Source organism: Penaeus monodon, chromosome 2, assembly GCF_015228065.2.
Source record: "Penaeus monodon isolate SGIC_2016 chromosome 2, NSTDA_Pmon_1, whole genome shotgun sequence".
In the NCBI taxonomy this organism is placed as follows: Eukaryota; Metazoa; Arthropoda; class Malacostraca; order Decapoda; family Penaeidae; genus Penaeus; species Penaeus monodon.
In genome coordinates, this window is record NC_051387.1 from 15,639,604 (window position 1) to 15,649,603 (window position 10,000).

Here is a 10,000-nt window from a genome sequence, read left to right on the forward strand (position 1 = left end):
TTTTTACCAATATTACTACTTTTATTTTGGGGGAAGAAAGTGTCATTACTCTTCTCATTATCATTATTGTTGTTATTTCTCTTATTACCTTTGTTATCATGAGAAGAATAGAAAAAGAAAGAAGGGAAGGGGAAGGCGATTGAAGAAGAAAAAGAAAAAAGAAAAACAAAAGAAACACAAGAAGTTGAAGAAGAAAAAAATGAAGAAGACGTTTAGGAAAAAGAAATACAAAAAGAAGAAGAAAAAAAGAGAGATAAAAGACCCAAGACTTTTTCGCTGAATTGCCATATTGCCATTGTTCATTCGTCGCTCGTGCGCTGTTGCCGCTGTTTCCGCAGGGGACTCGTTTGGCATTCATGCGACAATTTCCATATTTCATTATAGATTATTACGGATGGATATTAAAGCTCAACGCGGGGAATCAATTGCATAACTCAATATATTGCATCCCAACAAACACTGCCATTGATTTACGAGAACAGTCGCTTGTCGGGGAGGTGGAGGTGGAGGTGGTTTTAGAGTTGGAGGTGGAGGTGGAGGTTGGAGGTGGAGGTGGGAGGGTTGAAGAAGGAAAGGAGGCAGGGGAGATAAGGGAAAGGTTGGAAAAGGAGGAGAAAGAGAAAGAAAAGAAGGAGAGGGAGCTGGAGGAGGGGAAAAACCTCGGGAAATACCCTATATTTTAAACATTTTAACAACACATTCGTCACGTTATTACCAGCGAACTACCACCAGATTCGATAAAGTAAACAAAAAGATAATAATAATGATGACATACACAAAAAAACGACAAATAAAACAGAGACAGAATAATAGCACACTTGGACAGAGGCCGTAGCGGTTTCGCTTTCAAACTCTCGATCAATGTACAGCCGAAACCATTGCAACAGCTGCCGGGGGTGCTCTTGCAAATGATCGCCCTGGTTCTCGGCGTGCAACAACAACACAGGGGGCAACTTAGTAACTAAATTAAACTCGCATGTAATTGTTTCGCCCAAACAACACGCACAACTGTTCGTCACAGATCCATGTCTGGCTTTACCCCCTCCCCCATCCTCCCCCCCTCCCTCTCTTTATCCCTTATCCTTCCTTCCTTTCTCCTCCTCCACCTCCTCTCTCTTGTCTTATCCCAACTCCTCTTTCATCCCTCCCTAACCCATTCTTCTCACTCCCCCGTTCCCCTCTTTTCCTCTCCTCCCCTCTACCCTCTTCCCTCTCCCTTATCCCCCTTATCCACCCGTCCTTTACCTCTTTCCTCTTCCCTTCCTCCCCCTTCCTCCCTCCTTCCTTTACCCTTTTACACCCCCACCTTCACCCACCCCTACCCAACCCTTCAGGTTACGAGAGGAAAGACAAGCGTAAGCCTCGTAAAGTCCATAAGACCGAGAATACCATGAAATCCCAACGTGTAAATGAACCCTAGGGCGCCGCAGCAGGCGCGCCGGACTTCCGCCGATGTGGTTTGATACGTAAGCAGTTGCGTCCGAAGTTTTAGTGAAGTTTTGGTGAAGTTTTCGCCGGGTTTCAGCTTCAAGGGCTTACGTCGGGGGTGCGTGGATGTGAATGGCAATGACCAAGTGTCGGAACAAGGAGGACGTAATGAGGTAGAGGCTGTGAATCGTGTAAAGGAAAGGCCGAGGGTGAGCGCTCGAGTGTCTTTTTCAATGGGCTGCTTTAATAATTTTCTCTCTGCTATAATGTCAGTCTGTGTCAGCTTGGCTTTGTCTGTACGTCTCTTTAGTTGCCGATATGTTAAAGATATAATTTTGTCTCTGTAATTTCTCTTCACTGTCAACCATCGGGCGAAATAGAAAGTAGATAGTTTATGATAGCGTAATCTAAAATCCTTTAGGAAAGAGAGAATGGAGGAAGGAAAATAAACTCCTAACCAAGAAGAATATAAAGAATTTTCTTATTTTTCAAGAATGAAATGAGCGAATGAGCAAAGAAAGAAGATGCAAGAAAAGAAAAAGACGAAAAAGAAGGAGGAGGAGTAGGAGTAGGAGGAGGAAGAGGAGGAAGAAGAGAAGGAGGAAGAGAAGGAGATGGAGGAAAAGAAGAAGAAAAAGAAGAAGAAGAAGAAAGATGATGAAGAAGAAGAACGTGTCAGGATAGCTTCCCTTAAAAAATAAATAAATGAACATATAGATAAACAGATAATATAATAACAATAATAATAATCATAATAATAATAATAATAATAATAATAATAATAATAATAACAAATAGAAAAACTCACACCTCCATCTCCAGGAGAAAAAAAAGGCTCACTTAGCGACAGTAATCATCGCCAAAACCTCTTCCTCTCCTCCTCCACCTCCTTCTTCTCCTCCGCGCTGTCCTCTTTTGTTTCTTCAGCTCCGTTATCTCCTCGCCTCCGCTGGCCATCGTAGGTGAGAGCGTTGACCGTGATAAGGGGAAACCTCGTAGCAATTAGTGTCCAGCTGGGATGCTATACAAGATGGATTGAGCCTCTAACGTCTGGAAGGAGGTGGGGGAAGGAGGGGAGAATGAGGGGAGGGAGGGGGAGAGGAGAATGAGGGGAGAGGGGAGAGGAGAATGAGGGGAGGGAGGGGGAGGGGGATGAGGGGAGGGAGGGGAAGAGGAGATTTATGGGAGGGAGGGGGAGGGGGATGAGGGGAGGGGAGAATGAGGGGAGGGAGGAGGAGGGGGAAGGGGAAAAGGAAGATAAGTGAGAGGGGAGGGAGAGAGTGGAGGAGATATGGAGGAGGGGAGGAGGAAGGTGGAGGAAGTAAGGAAGGATGGGAGGAGGGAAATGGGGGGAATGGAGATAGGGGGAGGGAGAGGGGAGTGGAGAAGGAATAGGAAACAAAAGAGGGGAGAAAGGATGTGTGTATATATGTGTATATATCTGTACATTATATATATATATATATATATATATATATATATATATATATATATATATATATATATATATATATATATATATATATATATATATATGTATATATATGTATGTATATATGTATAGATATATATACATATATATATATATATATATATATATATATATATATATATATATATATATATATATATGTATATATAGATAGGAAAAGATAAAATGTATAGAGTGGCAAATACACAGATAGAACGATATACTTCTTTTCCATTTCGCCTTTATCGTTTTCTCTAGCGATCGGTATCAACTTCGGTGGTATCTTCGAAATAATTCGTTGTATAGGTAAAAAATTGATATCAGCCTGACGTCATTGCCAGCCGAACGACGCTTTCCCCTTGCCAAAGATGTTTTTTAAAAGTTAATCATTCACGCTATTACTTTTAATGTCGGCATCAGTGTGGCTAAAGAGTGTCGGATGCAAGTTTTACTCATTTTGTTCCCCTCTAACTTTTTTTAGTCTAGCGGAAAGGATTGTCATTGGAACAGGATGCAAACACTGCACGCGTCAGGATAGCTTCCCTTAAAAAAGGATAAATAAATAAATAAATAAAAAAGAGAGAGAGAGAGAGAAATAAAAGGGTAAAAAATGACAGGCAGACAATATATATCCCAATGGTACATGGAACCAGGCCATAAAACTTTTCAGTCAAAACACTCTTTCTGAACAAAAATTTTGACGCACTATATACGCGTCACGGTGCGTGTGTATGTATGTATGGTAACGAGAGAAAATCTTTAGTGGTGTAGTTTTTTATGAACCCTGAATGTGAGGTCCCTGTTTTAGCTATTGTGTCCTTTAAAATTTTGTTTATTTTATTTATTCCGAGAATGTTTATGTGTGTGTGTGTAGAGATAGATATGATTGATACATACATGGTTAGATAGCATATGTGTGTGCGTGAAACTACATGTATATTCATAGAGAGATCCATAAAGAGATAGAGAGTGCGTCTGCACACACATAGCTAGGTAAAGAGATAATTACAAAAGAAAAGAAAAATAACTACGTATATGGAAAAATGATTAGATAAAGACAGGGAAAAGGAAAGAGAGGAATATCGCCTCCACTTCAGTGTTCCACGTACGTCTTCCCTCCCTCAGCCATCTCACCGAACTTCGAAGAATCTGTCTCTGCCGACAATCTAGACCGAATTTTCCCCTTGTTTTCCCCTCTGTTCGGCGTCCCACGTGCCGACTGGAGCATCCCCTAAGAGGAGAGAATCCGCGGTGAAAATAGGACGCGGAGAATGAGCTAGAGAAAGGGAGGGAGAGAGAGAGAGAGAGAGAGAGAGAGAGAGAGAGAGAGAGAGAGAGAGAGAGAGAGAGAGGAGAGAGAGAGAGAGAGAGAGACTGACTTTCTTGTATCTCTTTCTCTCTTTGTCTTTCCCTGTGTGTGGGCGGATTGAGGGGGAGGGGGGTCTGTGTGTTTGTCTGTGCCTCTTCCTCTGTCCTTGTTTTTATGTGTGTACCTCTCTCTCCTTCACACACACACACACACACACACACACACACACACACACACACACACACACACACATATATATGTGTGTGTGTGTGTGTGTGTGTGTGTGTGTGTTTGTTTGTTTGTGTGTGTATTTATTTTTTTATTCATATATTTACTCATCAAACTATATATTTACATATATCTGTATGTATGTATTCATGCATGTATGTATGTATATGAGAATTTATTTTTTCCGAGTTTTCCCTTATATCATTAAGCACATTTATGTATAAGAAGAGACAAAAAATGAATATGGGATACGGCAGAACTAGATAACTCCCTCTCTGCTTGTCTTTTTCTGGCTGAGAAATCATCAGTGTTGCCAGAAACCCGGGAAGATAAACAAGTAGTCTCTCATATTGTGGCAACGATGGCCCCCCGCTAATGGGAATATTTACATCCAGTAGATCTGTCTACGGCCAAAACACGCTCGTATCACAGGGTAGAGTGTGTCATCTTTTATAGCTTGGGTACAGAATCTCGCTCTCTTTTCTGTCTGTCTCTCTCTCTCTATCTATCTATCTCTATCTATCCATCTATCTATCTATTTCTATCTCTCTATCTATCCGTCTATCTCTCTCTCTCTCATTCTCTCTCTTTCTCTCTCTCTCTCTCTCTCTCTCTCTCTCTCTATATATATATATATATATATATATATATATATATATATATATATATATATATTATCTCTCTTTCTCTTGCTCGGTCCTTCTCTTATTTCTTTCCTTTATCGCTTCCAATCCCTTTCCTTTCATCTCTCCCCACTGACTCCCTCCATCATGCTCGCCCCCTCTGTCCTGCACACTTACTTTTACACTCTTTCACCCTGTTTATCCCTCCGCCACTCCCTCTCTACATCTGATATACACCCCCCCTCCCACTTACACTCCCTCCGGCCTATCTTTCTTCCCTCCCTCTCTTCCTCCCTTCCCCCCTTTACCCTTCCTTCCTCCTACCCTTTCCCCTCCCTCTCTCCCTTCTATGCATTCCACCCTCCAATTCTCCCTTTCGCCTTCCCTCCCTTTCTTCCCCCCTCACCCAACCTCTCTTCACCTTGCTCCCCTTCCTCCCACTCCCTCCCCTCCACCCTCCTATCCTATCTCCCTTCTTCCCCTCCTCCTTCAATCCCTCCCTTCCACCCGTTTTCCTCCCTGGCTCCCACCCTCTCCGCTCTCCTCCTTTCCCTGTCCTTGCCATCGCGTGTCCCAACTGGAAACGCGCGGGCATTCCCTGTCCCTCCTGCCAGCCCTGCCTGAGCGTCTCTTCGGAGGAACATGAATGGATCAATGCGTAATTGTATGTTTGCATGACATCACTGCGGTGTATAACCTTCTATCGTGTCTCTCGCAGGAGTCATGCAACTTTGAAAGAACTGACTCGGTGGATTTCCTTCAGTCCATGAAGGGAAGTGGGAAGGAAATAAGAGAGAAAGGGAAAGAAATGAGAAACAAAGAGAAAAGAGGGAGAGGGCAAAGTGTTTTCTGGTCGAAAATATTATTCTAAGGCTCTTAAGCGTTTCTGTGATAAAGGGGAAGCGAGAGAGAAAGAGACAGGAATAGAGAGACAGAGACAGAGATAGAGAGAGAAAGAGACAGAGACAGACATATACATAGGTAGAGACAGACAGATAGACAGACACAGAGACAAACAGACAGACAGACACAGAGACAAACAGACAAACAAGACAGACAGACACATTTGACTAGATTCTCTGAAAGTGAAGAGATCAAACACAAAGAAACTTTGAAGGGGCGGATATTTATGTTGAAGATGTTATGTATGACATTTTGACATGTTAGACGCACGTGTCTGTTGTAATTGTTACTGTGTAGTGAAAGAGCACATGGGTGTGTTTTTGCCTCTTGCTTTCATGTCTGCCTCTCTTTCTGTTTTTCTCTCTCTCTTTCTCTCTCTCTCTCTCTCTCTCTCTCTCTCTCTCTCTCTCTCTCTCTCTCTTTCTCTCTCTCTCTCTCTCTCTCTCTCTCTCTCTCTCTCTCTCTCTCTCTCTCCCTCCCTGTCTGTACATGTTTCCTTTGCGTTAAGGCTTCATATTTAGAAAATACGTTAGTTCAGTACATAAAATCCCCACCCTCGTTGGCTTTATTCATGGCAGCATGGAATATCATCAGCTATTGTATCTATGGTGTAGACCGCATATAGACACCCAATCAAACGTAACATGTTCCTCTTCTTATGTAGTTTCCACCTCATTACCTTACATCTCGCCAAACGCTCACTCTTCTTAGCCTTATCTTTCTTTCCTCCTAATTCTTCCCTCCTCTTTTTTCTACTTGTCTCCCTCCTTCTCCTCCTCCTCTTTCTTCTTCTTTTCCTTCCTGTTCCTCCTCCTCCTCCTCCTTCTCCACCTCCCAACCCCCCCCCTCTTCCTCCTCCCATTTCTCTCTTGCTCTCTCTTTTTCCTCTTATTCTTTATTTCCACGAAGATCCCCTTCCCCCGAATCTCTCTTAATTGGACCCCATCACTTTCTCGTCACTCCCTCATTACACCAGTCTCTTCACACGTCCCCACACTTTCCTCATAACTCACCCCCCCTCCTCCCTCTCTTCCAGTAAGTCACCTCCCCTTCCCCTCCCCTCCTTGCCTCATTTTCCTCACCTGTTCCATCCTAGCTTTCAAATACCCATTAATATCCTTCAGGACTCTCTAATTTGCCACGGCTACTATCTTATTAGGTATTTTCCCCTCTCCTCTTTTGCTCTCCTTTGTGATTTCTGTTCTCTCCTTTGCCTTTTTTTGGGGGGTCTTTTTATCGTCCTTTTCCCATTTCTTCTTCTTTGTTTATTTATAATAGTCACCCCCTCTTCACTTTACCTATTATCATCTCTTTCTTTTTTCATATTCTTCTACTTTTGTCTTCTTTGATTCCTTTTCGTCCTTCTCCTTCTTATCTGATTCCTCGTTTTCCCTCTCATCATCATCCTCGTCCTCTTTCGCTTCTCCTCACTCTCCTCCCCGTTCTACATATCCTCCTTTAATACAAATTCCCCATCCCTCCATAGCTCCCCCCCCCCTCCAACACCTACTTCTTCCCCTGCCTCCATCCCCAAACCTTGAGCTAATACTCCCTCACTCTATCCTTCTCCCCATCACACCCCTTCAGTCTATCCTTCTCCCCCTCACCCCTCCTCACTTTATCCTTCTCACCTTCACCCCTCCTTATTCACAACCATCCCCAACCCCCAACGACCTTACAACCCTCTCCCCACTTCCCTCCTCCACCCCCACCTACCCACTCACTCCCATTTCCCCCCCATCCTCAAGGAAGTCCTCATCTGCAACCACCGTCCTACAAGGTCCTCGTCCAAGAGGATTAAGACCACCGCTTAATTGGGACACAGACACGTTTGCGGGAATTCATATAAGACCAATTCGCCCTCTTGGTTAATGCAGATTCCTGTGGGCTGAGCTGTGTAAACATTATTTCGGGCGGGTATGGTCGGACATTAGGGCGAGAGTGGGAGCGGGTAGAGGGAGACATGGAGAGAAAGAGAGGTGGAGAGGGAATGAGGAAGGAGGGAAGAGAGGGATTGAGGGATATGCGGGGTAAAGGAGAGAGAAGAGGAGAAGAAAGGGAGGGAGAGAGGAAAGAGGGGGTGTGAGAGAGGAAAGAGGGGAGAGAGAAAGAGGAGGAGAGATAGAGGAAAGAGGGGGGATAAGGATAAAGAGAGGGAGGGAAGGGATGGATGAAGGGAAGAGAGAGAGAGAGGGAAGGAAGAGAGAGAGAGAGTGAAGGGGATAAGGAGAAAAAAATATTAAGGAAGAAGATGAAGGAGCCAGGAAGGGAGAAGGGGAGGGAGAGAAGAGGGTGAAACAGGAAGAGAGTTGTTGGGAAGAATGGAAGGAAGTAAGGCAGGCTGACGGCAGATTGGTAGATGAATAGATAGTTAAGGTAGAGAGACAGGCGTAGATACCCAAAGAGAGACTGATTGGAAGACAGACAGACAAACAGGCAGACTGACAGAAAGACAGCCAGAGTGACAGAGAGACAGACGCTCTGGCATTTGGACAGACAGACAGATAAACAGAACCGCAGGTGAATGGACGACTGTTTCTTCAATAAATAGACATGCTGTGCTAATATAGTATGGTATATTTTTAATAAAAAATTAAGTGTAATTATATTGAATGTATATTGATATATCTTTCTCTTTCCAGGTATGTTTGTCGTCCTGAAGTAATCTTCAAGCAGGTATTTGTACTAAGAATAGAGTTCTCTCTCTCTCTCTCTCTCTCTCTCTCTCTCTCTCTCTCTCTCTCTCTCTCTCTTCCTCTCTCTCTCTCTCTCTCCACTCTCTCTCTCTCACTCTCTTCTCTCTCCTCTTTTCTCTCTCTCTCTCTCTCTCTCTCTCTCTCTCTCTCTCTCTCTCTCTCTCTCTCTCTCTCTCTCCGTCTCTCTCTCTCCGTCTCTCTCTCCCTCATCTACCCCGAAAGTGTCTCTATGCCAATGCATACTTATCTCTTTGCTTCACTAAGCACCAGATCGAACTTAACACTTAATTAAAATCCTAATATCCGAATATGACACAATGCGACCTGATTATATCGTCATTACGTCTACAATATCCTATCCCTGCGGTATTAACAAGACATTAGTGCCACCTCAGTCAATATGAAGAGCAGAATTAGTGAACATTTCAGTAAATATGTTGCTAAGACATTGCCGTGAGGGGATCCGGTAATTCTCCAAGTGCCCCTCATGGCGCGTGCAACTACATCTCTTGCAATTTTCGTTTGGATTGGATCGACGTTGTAAAATGCACTGCAATGCTTAGGAATGTGCGTAGAGCTGCGCCATATCATGTTCATTGCCATGCACAGACTAATTAATAGGAACAATGTTCTCTTTATTGTTCCGTGGAAGATTCGCGTGTTTTGCAACAGATTGCAGAGCATTCCAAAAGAGATAATTTGTTCATGCAATTGATTCTTCTTGTGGTGTTAGTGTTCGTGTTCATTGATTTCTGTCTCTCTCTCTTTTTATTTTCTTTGTTATATCTATTGTCTTTGTCATTGTGGTTTCCCCTCTTCCCTCGTCCTTTGTCCTTTTTCCCTCTCTTCCGCTCTCTGTTTCGCTCCTTTGTTTCCTGTTGTTTATATCCATGTCACTTCTACTTTCTCTTTCTTCTTTATCGTTGATTCGTTTTCCGTTCGCTTTCTCCTTGTTTTCACTCTCTGCTGGCATTCATTTTCCTTATTTCCTTTTCATCTTCTCCCTCTACGTTCCCCTCTCGCCTCCTCTTTTCGCCTGCCAGTGTATCCGTCTTTCACCGCTTCCTCTCCTTCCCTCCCTCCTGCTTCCCCTTCCTATCTCTTTCTTAATCTTTGAATTTTATTCTCAAGTTCTCTGCTGTCCTCCTCCTCCTCCTCCTCCTCCTCCTCCTCCTCCTCCTCCTCCTCCTCCTCCTCCTCCTCCTCCTCCTCCTCCTCCTCCTCCTCCTCTTCCCCTCCTCCTCCTCCTCCTCCTCCCCTCCTCCTCCTCCTCCTCCTCCTCCTCCTCCTCCTCCTCCTCTTCCCCCCCCTCCTCCTCCTCCTCTTCCTCTTCTTCTTCTTC